General features: G+C 40.1%; 1 protein-coding gene across 4 annotated transcripts in view; it reads right to left on the reverse strand.

The window, feature by feature from the left end:
- Window positions 1–13,551, reverse strand: part of OTUD7B (OTU deubiquitinase 7B) — a 92,457-nt gene extending 78,906 nt beyond the window's left edge. For 2 of the 4 annotated variants that reach the window (XM_007485362.3, XM_007485361.3), the window contains exon 1: window positions 13,414–13,551. The gene's annotated coding sequence lies outside the window, so the exon portion shown is untranslated. Of the gene's footprint in view, window positions 1–12,878 lie in introns of all 4 variants that reach the window. The other 2 variants (XM_056819324.1, XM_001365499.4) reach the window with 2 other exon arrangements.
- Window positions 13,552–16,297: the final 2,746 nt, after the last annotated feature.

Here is a 16,297-nt window from a genome sequence, read left to right on the forward strand (position 1 = left end):
GTAAAGACAAACAACTTTGAAAGATTTAAGAATGCTGATCTTTGAATTCAATGACTAACCACTATCCAAGAAGACCAGTGATAAAGAATAATACCTACCACCTGACAGAGAGTTAATAGACTAAGGATTCAGAATAAACATCTATTTTTGGACACAGCAAATGCTGAAATTTGTTTTGCTTAACTGTGCATGTTTTTTGCAAGGATTTTGCTATTCTTTTTATTGTATTTTTTCAAATGAGGGGAAGACAGAAAATATATGCTTATCAATAGAAAACATAAAAATGTTATTTTTTAAAAATATCAATGACAATGGGCAAATGGGGGGAGGGGTGGTATCAGTTTCTTGATTTGTAAAAAACTAAATGGGACAGCTAGGTGGCTCAATAAATAGAGAGTCAGGACTAGAAATGGGAGGTCCTGAGTTCAAATATGACTCAGTCTCTTCCTAGCTGTGAATCTGGACAAGTCACTTAACCCCCACTGCCTAGCCCTTTCCACTCTTTTGCCTTAGAACCAATACAAAGTACTGATTCTAAGACAGAAGGTAAAGGTTTTAAAAAAATAATAACTACAAGTATTGAACCATAGTCTCTGTTTCCTTTTTATCTCTAAAATTCTAATTGTAGCATTTGCCTGTTTCTATGTATAATCTATATTCGTGTGTTTACATATACAAAGAAAATATTTTTCTCTTTGTTTTTATATACTTTATTTTTGGTTTCTGTGTAGCTCAGTGGACTCTATATGCCAAAGGGACTATGTCATCTATTTATTTTATATATTTGTTTAATGGTAGTATTTCCTTTATCTTTCCAGAGAAATAACTCAGACCTGGGATCTATGAGGTCTTTTTTTTTTTATATTTTGGTAACTATAATTATAATATATTTATTTCCTCAGTAATTCTTTGCATCTTATTTTATATATTTAAAAGCCTTATTCTAAGGATGGGGTATGTAAACTTCACCAGATCGCCAAAGGAAGGAAAGAAAAAAAAATCTCTAAAAACATTAAGAATCTTAAGTATTAAGGCACAGTGCTAAGTACTTTACAAATATTATTTTATCTGATCATTATAACCTGGGAGATTGGTGTTATTATTATTCCTACTTTAGAGTTCAGGAAAATGAAGGCAAAGGCAAGTTAAATGATTTTCCCAAGATCACACAGCTAGCAAATAACTGTCTGAGGTCAAACTTGAACTCCCATCTTTCTGGCTCCAGGCCCAGTGCTCTATAGGTTTCATTATACAACAAAAAGTTAAGTCCTGTCCTAGATTGTCACTTAAAAGGCTATGTACATAGCATATGCTTAGTATGAAATATTTAGATTTAGCAAGGCTCTATACAGTAAGAAAATATCTCCCTAAGAAATGAAACATTCTCTTTCTTTACAACATAAAATCATTTCAAGGATATTTTTGTATTACCATAAATGAAAGGCCTCCCTGTGCCAAAGTAGTCTGGTGAAAAGGTATTCATAGTACTCTTTCCCTCCTCAAATAATCATGTATATATTTATCTTTTTTATACTATCTTCCCTCCCAAAAAGGAATGTAAGCTCCTTGAGGAGCAGTAGCTTTTTGCCCGAGTATCCCCAACATAGCTGGCACTTAAAATATGGTTATTAGGTTAGATTAGACTTCAAAAAGCTAAACCCTATGCACCCATCAACTCCAAACTTGAGTGCCAATTGGACATAGATACTGTGTATGTAAGAGACTAAAGTGAGTCTGGAATTGAATAGGAGTAGAGCAGACTGACTTCTCTTAAAGAAACTGCACAATGCTTTTAAGTGTTCTGAGCCCCACAAGGTTCTCCATAAAAAAGGGGTCATCTTTCCAAAGCTATCTTCTATGCTATGTGTACAAAGAGTTTTAAATCACCCAAAGTGCAATGGAGAGGCCCATAGAAGGGATAAATAAGAATAATTAACATAAAAGATGTATGTGAGAACAATGTAAAAGTCGTCATTAGAGTGATACAGGGCCACAATTAGAGCAGGAGGTAGCTGCCTCTCCAAAAAATGTCAAGAAATCTAAAGGAAGGCCCTCATCCAGATCTACCTCTGACTCATATCTCTTCCTATCTGGCCCTAGTCATCACCCAAATTAAGGCCCCTCTCACTTCTTACCTGAACTATTGCAATATTCTAACAGAACTTTCCATTTACAGGGTCCCTCTCCAAATCTCCAAACTATCCTCTACACAAACTGCCAAAATAATCCTCCTAAAGCACAAGTGTGACCGTTACTCCCCTGCTCAAAAGCCTCAAGTGACTTCCATTTCCTTTGGGATACAATATAAACCCCTCCATTTGGCTTTTTTTTTTAACCCTACCTCCTATCTTGGAATTGTATCAGTCCCAAGGCAGAAGAGCAGTACTAGCACCTGGAATTAAGGAACTTGCCCAGAGTCACACAGCTAGGAAGTATATGAGGCCAAATTTGAACTCATGTCCTCCCAACTGCAGGCCTGGCTCACTATCCACTGAATCACCTAGCTGTCCCCTCTGGCATTCCATCAGGATCTAGTCTACCCCTTTTGGTTTATTTCACAGCACATAGATACTGTGTCCCAGTCAAACAAGCTGACTTGCTATTCCTCAAACATCCCATCAAGCTTTTGTATAGCTGTCCCCCATGGCTGAATTGAATAACCTTCTCACATATGGAATCTCTCTTCCAAAAATGATCCTATATATACTTATCTGTTTCCATGTTGTGAGGAGGGATTGTTTCATTCTTTGTACTTGTATCATCAGTGCTCATCACAGGTTTGGCACATAGCTGGTGCTTCATAAATACTTGGTACCTGGCTGCACTGTAGACTTTACACTCCTTAAAGGAAGGAATTATTCCTCAATTTGTTTCTTCAGTCTTAATGCCTATTTCACTATACCTTGCATACATTAAGCAATTAATAAAAGCTCAAAGGATTGGATGAATTTAATAGATCCTTTGCAGAAAGAATGGGAGAAAAGTTACACAGAATGAAAAGGCTTAGAAGAATTGTAAATGGCAAGATCAGATCACAAATCCCTCAAATTGGCAAAGGATGCTAACAATTTAGCCTTAAGCATTTAGTTTGTCAGTAGCTAATTATCACTAAAAATTGCCAAGCCAGGAGCAGCACTTCCCCAAAGAACCTCATCTTTTCAAAGCAAGAATTCTTTTATAATACCAATCAGATCAATTAAAAACTATAATTTGCCAGGATTCTGTCTGATGGATTTTGCAAGTGGAGGTGGTATAATTATAAAAAGGGACTACAAAATCAAAGTACACAGTGTGAAGTTAATAGTGTCCTGGAAAACTTGTCAAATTTGCAAGCCAAGTTTGGAAAGAGGGAATTAACTAGGCTTCATGAACCTCTTTCATTTTCATACCTAAATCTATCTCCAAGTATGACCCAACTCTACAACACATCCAGGCCTTTGATCCCTCAATGCCACCCTAGAAATATTCTTCTATTCCTTTCCCCCTCCAAATCTCTATTCTGCCATGGTCCTTTCAGTCTCTGATCCCTATTCCCTCATTTCTACTGATTTCTCTTTAGGTTTCAAATCAGCTTTGGAGTCTAGCCAAAGTCTCTATCTAGTCAGGGACAAGGAGTTAAGACTGTTAGGCTCTTTTTCCTGTCTAACCCACACTCCCTCCCCCCCCCCCAACTCCCACCCCAGAAAACACAGTAAACATTAAGCAAGATTCTCCATGATTTGTAGCACCTCAACCTATCAAAAGCAGACAGAAGAGTAGAAGTTGGCACGAGGGAATAATCATGCCAACTAGAAACTCTGAAAAAATCATTAGTCAATTCTTAACTATTTTGTATTATAATAAATGTTCAATTGCAGTCTTGCCTGCCAACCCAGTATTTTATGGAATACCAACCAGTCCCACACATTACACCCAAAATTATGTCTGTACATTGTTTTTTTTTTTAGGCAATGGGGGTCAAGTGACTTGCCCAGGGTCACACAGCTGGGAAGTGTCTGAGGTCAAATTTGAACCTAGGACCTCCCATCACTAGGCCTGGCTCTCAATCCCCTGAGCCACCCAGCTGCCCCCATGTCTGTACATTGTTAATAAATGTATCCTAATTTTAATAGTTTTGACCAACAATTAGGAAAATAAATTTGCCATTATTCTTTTAAATAATGATACATCCAAACCAAAAGTGTAAATGAAATTGAGGTTGTTTATTTTAAAGTTCTTTATATTGCTCCCCTCTGTTCCTTCCAATAATTAAGTCATCTATACTTATTTTTATTTTCTCTAGGATGACTTCAGCACACATGCTGCCAAAAGGTTCCTTACAATAAGATAGCAACATTAGAGATACAATGCATCAGAATTTAAATCTTCACAATATCTTTATTGAGTGACAATCTAGATTGTTCTCTAAAGAAAAAAGCATAGCTGTATACAAGCAGAAATATGTACTCAACCACCTTCTAGAAGATCATGATTCTGACTCCTGATTCTCAGCAATTTTTTTAATGCTAATTTTTGACTTTCTCAGCACAAATAACTCCTCTCCAATGAAAGTGTTAGGGCCATATAGAGCAAAAGTTAAGAGAGTGACTCTTATTTTAAAATCAGATTTAAGTGTCCCAAAAGCCTTTACCTATTCCCTTTTTCCTCCCTTCTCTTTCCCTCTCCCTCCCCTCCCCTCCCCCATGGGGTGATGTCATCAGCTTTCCCAGCTAAATCCCTAATAACCTTAGCTTCAGTCTTTCATCCCCCTAGGAAATGCTTGGCCTCACCTTCTCCAGGAAGTTTTCCTGGATTAGGTCTACTATTTGCACTAACTGACACCGCTTTATGTGTATTCTTTTTCAAGTTGGTATGCATCTCCTGAAGACTAGAGACACAGTATCTCTCTTTACTAGTCTTTCACTTCCTCCTTCCCCAGTACTAGCCTAATATCTAGTACTCAGATCTATACAAAAGAGATTAACCAAAATGAAAATCTAGGAATCCTATTTTCTACCTCAACTCAGTTATCTCAACAAAAATGAGAACCATCATTCCTACATATACCTGGGGTACTCTAAACAAAGCCAAGGATTCTGTAACTATCTATAAATGAGAATGACTCATTCTGGGTAACTATTCTCCACCGCCTATAACCATCCCCTTTATACACACACACACACACACACACACACTCTCTCTCTCTCTCTCTCTCTCTCTCTCTCTCTCTCTCTCTCTCTCTCTCTCTCTCTCTCTCTCTCTCAAAAACAAAATGTACCCTTGCCCACTTAAGAAAGAATTAGGAATTGGCAACTCTATCAAAATGGATAGTTTCCAAAATAAAGCCCTTCTCCAAGGAGAATTTTGATAGTCTAGAAGAAACATTAAAGAAATCAGAGCACAGGAATATGCTACTAAGACTGATGCTCTTCTACAAAGAGAGTGAAGATCATTGAACAGAAGAAATGCCTACATAGATTCATCTGGCAGCAGTATGAACAATGGGTTGACACTCAGAATTCCTGGAAGGAGACTACAGCAGTAGACATAGATACTAATGAAGCTCTCTACTAGGTAGAGAAAATAGGAACAGAGGAGGTGGGAGCAATATCAAGAAAGTGAACCTAACAGAACTTGGTAACTAATTGGATACATAAGAAAAACAAGGGAAAAGAGTCAACAGTCACTCCAAGATTTCTAATGTGGGAGACCAGATGAATGGGAGGGAGGCACCACTGTCAAAAATAAAGTTAAAAAAAAAAGGCAAAATTGGAGAGAAATGTAATCAACTTGATTTTGGATATATTAAGTTTGGGGTGCTGGAGAGAAATAAAGGTAAAAACATCTACTAAGTGATTAGACCTGAGTCCAGAGCTCAGGTAAATAAGTCAGAGCTGGAGATAAAAATCTGGGAGTCATTTGCAGAGAGATGGGAATTGAAGCCATGGAGATATCTTCATGGGCATGAATGGAAAGCACTTTACAAACCTTAAGCAATATGATGCCAGTGATTATTCCTAACTTCCCAAGGTCTCCTTCCCTTTCTGACTTCACACTGTACTTGGTTCTGCATACCCCTTTTGCCCTGTTATAAACATTCTATTATAGTTACCTTTATTTGTGTCTCAGGGAGTTCTTATCCAAACATGGTATTTACTTCTAAGAACAAGCACTGCACATTTGCAGGTGCTTCATAAAGTAATGAAGTTTTAAGTCCTGGACTAACACAGCTATCTCCTAACTGATCTACCTATACACAACTGTCAGCAATACCATTCATTTTTATTTCCCTTCTCAAAAATGTTCTGTACCTCACCCACTCCCTACATAATAAAGACTAAATTTCTTAGGCAGATATCACCACCCACAACCCTTAAAGGCTCTAGACCCAACCCAGTTTTCTAGCTTTTCCCCTCACCTTTCCATTTTTAAGTACCTTCTGCTCCAGTAAACACATAATGAGCTGTTCCTCAAAGATGCTTTGCACTTCCTGCCTCTGGGCCTTTGTTTACCACAGTCCTCTCAACTGCATCAGGCATACTTTCAGCAAACACTTTTTCTTCCAACAGCACCCTACCCTACATTTATTGATATCTTAACCAACATTCAAAGTCCAGCTTGAATGCCACCTCCTCCCTTGAAGCCATCCCGGATTCCCCCCCTACTCTACTTCCAAAGTATGTGTATAGTACCATATTCACATTCAGCAGTTTTAGTCATCTGTACACATCTTTTCTATTAGAGAATAGGCACTTTCAGAACAGATTCATTGCCCGATTCATCTGTATAACACCCAGGACAGCACAAAAGAGGCAGAAAGGTACAAGAGCATTAGACTTAGAGGCAAGAAACATCAACAGACAAAAGTTTGATTCCCAAGTCAGTCCCTTTTTTAGCCATGTGACTGCCAACAAATCACTTAACCTCTCATAGCAACAATCTCCCTGTAAGAGCAATTCTTACACAACCTACCTCCCAGGATTATAATTACGTATGTGCTTTGTAAATCTGAAAATACTGTACAAAGGAGTTATTACTGCACACATAAGGCAATCAAACATTTGCTGAACTGAATTTTAAATCAGGATAGGAAGAACTCCTTACTCCCTCTCTATTGGTTAAACCAAAGGAGATGGGAAGATTATTTTCAAACCAAAGTATTTTTAAGGTTGTGTTCATAAAAAAATAATAATAATAGGGAGACTGATTTAAAGTGACAAAAAAGAGTGCAAGGGAGAACATTCAATTATTTTGTGAAGAATTTAGGGATATAAAAACAAACCAGCCCCTGCCTTAAAGGCTAAAGTATAATGCATTGAAAAGAAATATTACAGAATACAGAAAGGTAAATTGGAGTCAAATTTTAAAGGACCTTAAATAACAGGCCAAGGGGTATATATTTTGTCCCTGAGGCAACAGGAAGACATTGATGGCTACCAAGTGGAGACACAAAATCAGTAGGATTTGTGCCTAAGGTCTATTGTTTTGGAGAGAGGAAAAACTGGGAGCAGAAGACCAATCAAGAATCTATTATAACTGTATAGATTTTCTAGAGAGGTGATTAGGGCCAGGAAAACCCCAGGATTTGAGTAAAAGGGGTCATGGACTATTAGTTTTTAAAGTGAAGCCACAATAGAAAAGGTTTCCAGCTCTAACAATTAACTGTTCAATTGTTGCCAAACTTTGATATCTGATTTTCCTAACATTGCCCCAGACCATGAGGACAACTTAGTATATGCATAAAGAAGTATAAACATACTTCATTATTTTGTATCCTATGACTAGCACAATTCCTGGCACACAAATGCCATTTTAACAAATCTTAGTTGGTTGTCAGCCTGAGCCAAATATTAAGAAGAAAATTTTCTATAAAAATAACTTTTTTAAAATCACAAAATGCACATCAAAATCAACATAATTTCTAGATATTTCAGTATGTGACTTTATCAGCATTGCCTGCTCTTCTCTGTCTAGGTAAAACTCATCCATTTTCATGGCTTCAACCAACACTTCAATATGACTCTCACAAATCAATACTTATCAATCTGATTATTCTCTCTAGGTTTATATTTCTAACTACTGACATTTTCACCTAACTGTCATACTTTTTATCTTGAACTCAACACATCCAAAACTGATTTCATTTTCCTTCTAAACCAGATCCCCCTAACCACTTCATTCTTCTCTATCACTGCTACCAATTTTTTTTTTCAATCTTAACCTCCTGGTTTTCATCTCTCTCTCTCTCTCTCCTTCCCCCCCAATAATACTGACCCAACCAACACATCTAGATAAAGTTACTTCCCTATGATATCCAAATGAAACCCTAAGGAGATGCCAATTTCTTAACTGCAATGCAAATTTCTGCTTCCACATCTTCTCTTGTGGTCTGTTACATCTCATAAATTCTTTAAATTATTCATCTTACCAAAAATGTTCACCCTTTGTGGAATCCAAATTCTATTTATTTCAAGGTCTAGTTCAAATTCCACTTTCTCCAAGAAGCCTCACCTGACCTATCCTTACCCTAAATTCCTTCAATATTTAGAGTCTATGGCAAAAAAATTAGCACTCAATTGAATATTCTCCCATTATTAGTTTCATGTATATTTGTCTTGTCTCCCAAACTAGATAAGATCCTTGAAATTAGGGACTTTATCTTATACAAGTATCTTATACTTGTACTCCTATCCACATCACACAATCAGTGTATAGTAATTAGGTACTTAATAAATATTTGTTGATTGATTTGTTCCCCTCTATTAGCAGATAATCGAAAGCAGACTATTTCTGATAAAAAAAAACAAAAGGGCTGATACAGAACCCTAGAACACACACAGTTAAAAATGATCCTGAGTAGGTGGAAAGAATAGAACCCAGTCTTTTCAGTCTCTGATTTCCAGAGTCCAAGGGAGATGACCATCTTCTCATCCAAGAGCTATATCATAATCTTTTACTAATGACATCACAAGTGCATAGCTTTGGTAACAATTATGAGGTCAGGTATGTCCAGGCCAACTTTTTTATGTAAAAGAAGGGTCACAGTATTTTATTAATTTGAAGGAACTAATTTTTCCCTTCTAAAAATTGAATTTTAAAAAATTTTGAAATAATTTTATTCCAAAAGGAAAGGACTTGATAAGTTTTGATTGAATCTGGTTATCTCTAATCCCTCTTTTAGATACTAGTCTTTGGGGGAGGGGTGGAGAACCAGTTCAATTCTCATCTGATTAATGCAATTCAGAGGACCTCTAGACACTTGTGGCTAAATCACTCACTCTGATCACATATATGAATAACCCAAGGGCCTAAAAGGCTGAGAGGCTAGTATGGAACCTAAAATGAATTTGGCACAAAATATGTGGGTCAGCTAAGTGGCACAGAGAACAGAGTACTAAGTCAGGAAGAGAAATCTGGACTCATATACATACTAGCTGTGTGACCCTGGGTGAGTCATTTGATCCTGTTTGCCTCAGTTTCCTCATCTGTCAAATGAGCTGAAGAAGGAAACCACTCCAGCATCTTTGCCAAGATCCCAAATGAGGTCACAAAGAGTACCTCACCAACATTCTTAGGATAATTAAGTTTCAATTATCCACAAGTTTGATGATTTATTTTATACCATTAAAAAGCAAATCTGGAAATTCCAGGCTAATTCTACTAGGCTACTCAGGATGTTGCCATGCTGGAAGGACTTACTGTGAGGAGCGGTAAAAAAAAGATAGCTTTCTGGATAAGATAAATTTTAGCCTGGGTTTTGGAAGACTCAACATATTTGGCAGAGAAAAAAAGGGTATAATATTAGATGGTTATTCGCTCAGGTAATTAAAAATTTAATAGTAACATAAATAAAAGATGAACCAGTTAGGGTTTTTAATTCTAATACATTTCCAATTGCTTTTTGAACTATTCAGTTCTGGACTGCCAGTTCTACTGGTCCCCTACAATCTTAACATGGAAGACTGAATACTGATTATACAAAGATGATGGGCCTCTTTTTTGCTTGCCACAAGAATGTGGGGAACTTTTAGTTATAAACTTTAAGATCTCCCATATGTTAAACCACTCTGAAATAGGTATAGAAGGATCTATACAATTAGGCTACTTCAAACAACTGCTTCTAAAGAGAAACCTGAAGCCCTAGCCAGGATTCCCTGCAGCTAAACTAGTTCAGGAGAGGAAGAGATGGGACCTAATGTATCTGCCTCCCTCTTTCTATGAACCAGAACTTTTTTTTTTAACTCTTACCTTCTGTCTTAGAATCAATCTTAAGTATAAATTCCAAAGCAGAAGAGTGGTAAGGGCTGGGCAACTGGGATTTACGTGATTTGCCCGGGATTACATAGCTAGGATATGTCTGAAGTCAATTTGAATCCAGGACCTCCTATCTCCAGGCCTGACACCCTATCCACTAGATTATCTATAGTAAATCATTCTTCTGCTCAAAGGTCTACAAAGACTATTATCCAATATAAAAATCCAAAGTCAGTCTGGCTTCCAAACCCCCGACTGCTAACAACTCAGTACCACCTCTTATGAATACCATCAGACCATCCATTTTAACCAATCTCACTTGTTCCCCCATTCCTCCCATGTACCTTACTCATTCTCACTCATTTATACATGTCATTTCCTCTACTTACAGTGCCCTTCCCTTTTTTCTCTAACAAGTTTTGTCTTTCAAAACCGAAGCAAAAATGTATCTTATCCAAGAAGCTATCCTTTTCTCATTAAGCCTTATGAGTTCTCTCAGCACTTTGCAGTATCTTAAAGTATACCAGTTCATGTGCTATTTTATAAGCATTAAGACAAAGTCTGCCTCTTCAAATAAACCAAAAGCCCCATAAGGGCAGGTATACCTTTCTGTTTTGTTTGGATTCTGTAGAATTTACCAACAATATTATCTCAGAATCAGGTTAGTAAGAAATATGCCTAGCCTTATCCTAATTCTTTCCCTGTCCTTTTGGGGCTTATTCAAACTACAAGTATTTCAAGCAGAGGATTTTGTCCTGCCACAATTATAAATAGAACATGGAGCCTGTCAGTAATAACTGAGCTGACTCTAACAAATACACAGAAAAATGAAGCATCTGAGTACTACTAATCTCTACTCCACTATGTTGTGCACTCCCCATATTATTTTTCTCAAAACATTATTTGTGGAACAGGAGAGAAAAGAATGGAGTTTCAAAATCATTTTTAGGTTGTCTAGGCATCCTTATTTTCACTTCACCCAAATAACACCTATGACACTAACAGATCACATCTCCAAAATCCAACTAAATCCAACTAATTACCCTAAATCATAATGAGAAAAGCATAAAGTATCTTTCTAAAAAGGATAGGGAAGTTTCTTTCTAAAGTTTTAATTTCATTGTGGATTTGAATTCTAGGGTCTGAGATAGATTAGTGTCCAAATATTCTGGGTTGGAAGGGCTAACTTTCAGAGACTAGAGAAGACCAGGAGGCAACATGGTATAGTAGGAAAAGCAATAGTATCTGTAACCAGAAATTTTACATTTTCTTATAGGAGACTTTACAAGCTCAATTAGGCAGAAATGTAAGTAACAGACTCAGCTCTAGTATAGTCTGATCCCACCCCAACTCTTCTTCCTCACTCCAGAACAAAGTGCCAAGTTAGTCAGGGTGGTCAACTCTTGATCATTCGTGCTATTAAAAAGGAATAAGGGCAGTGAGAGTGCAAAATGGTAAATAGGAATGTTTTTATATCATTCCCTTTTCGAATGGTTTTCCTTGAGCTATTATTAATATAGATTAATACCCATCAATTGTTAAATATGGAGGTGGCCAAGATGTAAGATGAAAAACCACAGACATGCTCTAGAACTGTCCACATTTCATTTAACAAGCTACATTTCATTGCTATTATTACTATTATTAATTATATTGTGGCATTATTATTGCTGTCCTTTATTCCATAATGGGGGGAAAAACAGAGAAAGTGGGTGAGTTTGCTGCTGAAGTTCAATTATCAACTACCTGAGAAACAAGAATAAATTGTAAAGTTAACTCAATAGTTTGTTGGTGTTATTAGAAAAAACAGAAGGAGGGTGAGCTAACTGCTTAAGTTCAATTATCAACTACTTAAGAAACAAGGAGGATAAACAGGACAGTTAACTCAATAATTTGTTGGTGTTATTAACTTGTGGCTTATGCCCAGGGACATATTTAAACTACCAGCATGCTCCCTCTAGACATTCTAGCCGGCTGCTCTCCCAACTCCATTGGTGGATGAGTCTTTGTCAATAATAAAAATGAATTTTCTCATTAAAACCAAGTTAAATGTCGGATAGGAAAACCTTTTAAAAATCCAGAACTAAAAATAAACAAATTGGGAATTAACATTCTGGATTGTCCGTACCCATTGTACCCCACCACCGATGAAGGTGGTGACTTAAGAACTGCTTGAACATTTCTACTACTCTCCCAACTGTGGAAAAGTCTACTTGCTTCTCAGAAATCTCCGGAATACAATTTAAAAGGAGTCTACCACCACTCTCAATAATTGACTGGCTCAAGGTCAGTAATTTTACACAAGGTGTTCACCCCCCCCCCCAAAAAAAAAAGCAAAAATAAAGTTGAGCAGCTTCTTCCTGCTCCACTTTGATGCCAGGGACCTCCTGCAGGGCTCTAAAGTTCCCGTTGGGGGTCGGGCATCGGATGAAACAAAAACTCCAGGAAGAGTTGTAGAAAACCTCCCGGGAGGAGCCCCCCGGCAAATCTCCTCCAATTTAAACAACCAGTCAGATTTTCAGACCAGAGCCCGGATGAAATCGTGCTAAAAATACCGTGGGCCAGTAGTAAACAAGCTGCGGGGGCCGCCTCGTGGACGTGGTCAGCGGGGAAGAGGCGCTGCTCAGGCGCCGCCACTCACTCACCCCTTCGCTTCTCAAGTTTCCAGCCTCTCGGGTAACTTTTCCCTCGGCCCAAGGCAGAGAAGGCGGGCGGAAGGCCCCGCTCCCAGCGCCGCTCCGGGCTCCGGACCCCGGTTTGTGTACCGGAGCGGGCTGCTCGTTGCCAAGAGCGCCCGGGCCCGAAGCGGCGCGGCTGGGGGGCGCTGGACGGGGCAGCTCCACCAATTTAGAGGCCGAGAAGCTCCAGCCCCCTAGGCGAAGGTCGGGGGATCCCTGAAAGCCAACCCACACACACCTACACAGGGGAGGGAGGAGGGGTGGGCGGGGGTCGACAGCGGAGGGAGGAGAGGGGAAGCCGCGCGCAGCGTCCCGGGGACTAGGGCTCCGCTACCCTAGGCCGCCTAGGCGGAGTACGGGGCCCCGCAGCCTCCCCTCAACCCGCGGCGGCCAGAGACGCCCCCCGACCTCCGACCCGGCCCCAGAGGCTGCAGCTCCGCACGGGATAGTCCGGACTTGCTACTACAAACAACTCCCCGCTTTCTCTGTGCCCGGTACCCACTTCGACTCCAGCGGCTGGCCCTGGAGCGGCCACTCCTCAACCGTCCGGCCGGAAACTGGCGCCTGTTTCCGGCCGGAGTGGGTTGATAGTGACACCTAAAGCCGCTGAGGCCGCCGCGGCCGAGGCCGAGGCCGCCTCCGGCTCGGTCCTGCCCCTTTCCTAAGCCCCGCCCCTTATCCCCGATCACCGCCGCCACCGCCTCTGTCCAGCCTCGCAGTTAACCCGCGCTTGACCCCTTTCCTTTTTCACTTCTTTGGAGTGCCAGCGCCAGGCCCGGCTATCCCTCTTTGCCCATTGGTCTCGGCAGAGCGGCCCCGAGTTGGAACTCGAGGAGGGGGTCAGGAAGGGAGCAAGAAAGGGCTCGGGAAAAGAGGGAGAAGGTGTAGATCCCCTCTTAAATTGTCTTGATCTCCCCGTCCCGACCTAACCTTTTCTTTTTCCCCATAGTAGACCCAAGACTCCCTGGCCCTTTCATTACTTAATGCATCTAATGAATAGATCCACCTGGTTTCAGAGTTAGCTCCGGCAGGGTGGGCACCTTGGACTAGTACTTCGTACAGCGCAGCTCACAAATGGGCATTTCAGGAATACTTGGTGATGCGAAGTGTCATGCCAAAGGGAATTCCAAACGCCGTCCTAGGATTCTAACTTCCAGGCTTAAGTTTTTCACGCTCATTTAGTGTTTATTGCCTCAATTATGTTCAAGTAAGGCAGAATGCAAGTCTCCAGTCAAACTACGTGAAACTCATCTGCTTCAGGCAACAGTTAGTCAATAAGCATTTACTGTGGTTCTAGCTTTACACGGAGCCATAAATGAATAAAGAGACAAACTGTGGTGAGCCAGCTCAGTTTAGGAAACCTTAAACCAGTCTTACCTCGGGGGAAGGGGGGGGGGGGGGGCGCCGCCTGACTAAGGCGGACTTGGACTGGTTAACTCTCAGGTCCCCCGGGGTACAAGCTTTGTTAGTTTGTTGAAGCAAAGGAGTTTTGCTCTAGTTTCCTTCCGTGTCTTAGCAATTTGGGGCACTTCAGTGAAAGAAATACTGGAGGAAAGAAATCCCTGAGTGGACCGAAGCTTGTTTATTACGTCGTTTGCACTCCTTTCCTTCCCTGTGAAAAAGTCCCAAATTCTCAGGGTTGTATAAGGATTAAATAATTAAGCTATAATTATTAATTAATTAACCGTGAATTTAAATTATTGATTAATTAATTGAAATGTAAAATATTTGTAAAGCATTTAGTTGGTGTTTAATAAATGCTTGTTCTCCACCCCTCTAATCTTTATTACACCAAGCTTTGAGGCTTGGAGACTCTGGCTCAATAGAGTTAAGACATTTACTTGAGTCATAAGCAGATTGGGGTGGGGGGTGTCTGATTGAATGGACTCCTTACATTTCTGAACTATGAGACACTCTTCTTCCAAGGTTTAACACTCTAAAGAAGTACAGATTATAGAGATAATTAATCTCCCAGAACGGGAAAGCAATTCACCCCACGATCCAGTGATCAAATTAATCTAAGTTTGCCCATACAACCTCCTCTATTCCCTTCTTCATCTGTTCTCCATAAAGATCTAGAGTAGTGGTAGTGGTAGTGGTAGTCTCTCGGTGATGGAGAATGACTATTGTCTTTGTGCAGTGTGCACAAAGATACTTGTGCGTGAAAGAGATTTAAGTGGAAAAGCCGATACACAGAGACAGTCCCAGTCTCTCCGTGTTGGAAGCCTGGCTCCAGTGGCACGAAAAATTGTTATGTCTGGAGACTTCCTCAGTTGCATTGGATGGCCGTGTTGTCATTTGTGCTCCAACACGCCCTGAGCACTCCACAGTGTTTTGCTGTGTCGCCCTCTCAGCCGTTGAACCTTTTTATTGGTTTCTTCCGTCTGTTCAGCCGAAGCAGTCTTCACTTGCTGGGTGAGCAAAGCCCTGGTTCACCAGGGGTCGACGACCGGATGGCTACCCTCACAAGGTTTAGCCGGCCTGTCGAAGCCGTTGCCCAGGGTGTGGCCGCTGCCACATGCTAGCAGCTACTGGGAGCCACAAGTGAGAGCTGGGTGTCAGGTGGGGGTCAGAGGCTGTAGAGCTGCCCTAGGAGGGCACGACAAGCCCTCCACACCAGAGATACTACCCCTCCCTGAGCACCCCATACATCCCAAAGATCTAGAGTATAGGTTTGAAAACAGAAGGTAACAAATAATGCATTACCTTCTTACTAGTTAAAATGGTAGGAACTACAAAGCAAGACAGGGAAACAGAAAATTCCAAAAAGCAGACTTAAAAAAAAATGCCTAAAATCTGAGGTAGCACAAGTGCTGGTGCTGTTCTATGACCTCTGGTGCTTAGCACAGTACCTGACATATAATAGGTGCTTAATAAGTGTTTGTTGATTGATTTTTTAAAAACCCTTACTTTCTGTCTCAGAATCAATACTATGTATTGGATCTAAGTCAGAAGAATAGTAAAGGCTAGGTAGTGCAAGTGACGTGGTTTGCCCATAGGAAGTATTTGAGGTCATATTTGAACCCAGGACCTCCTGTCTCTGGGCCTGACTTTCTATCCATTGAACCACCTATCAGCCCCTTTATTGATTATTTATTTATCTATGCATGGACATTGGTACTTGTGTGGCTGCCCATGGTTGGCATGGGGCATATTTTACAGAGCCCCATGAGCATATATCTCCCCTATAAAAGAAACCAAGAAGACCATTGTAATTGGGTTTTTAGCTCTCTTCTTTCACCTAAGAATTGGTAGGATGTACCTGTATCCTTCAGTAAATCTCATTTGGATTTATAACTTTGTGTGGGGAACTTCTCTGGCATGCTATCAGATATCATATAATGATCTATTTAGGGAGCATTGAATACTAAATCCTGAGGTTAGAC

Source organism: Monodelphis domestica, chromosome 2 (genome assembly GCF_027887165.1).
Source record: "Monodelphis domestica isolate mMonDom1 chromosome 2, mMonDom1.pri, whole genome shotgun sequence".
Lineage (NCBI taxonomy): Eukaryota > Metazoa > Chordata > Mammalia > Didelphimorphia > Didelphidae > Monodelphis > Monodelphis domestica.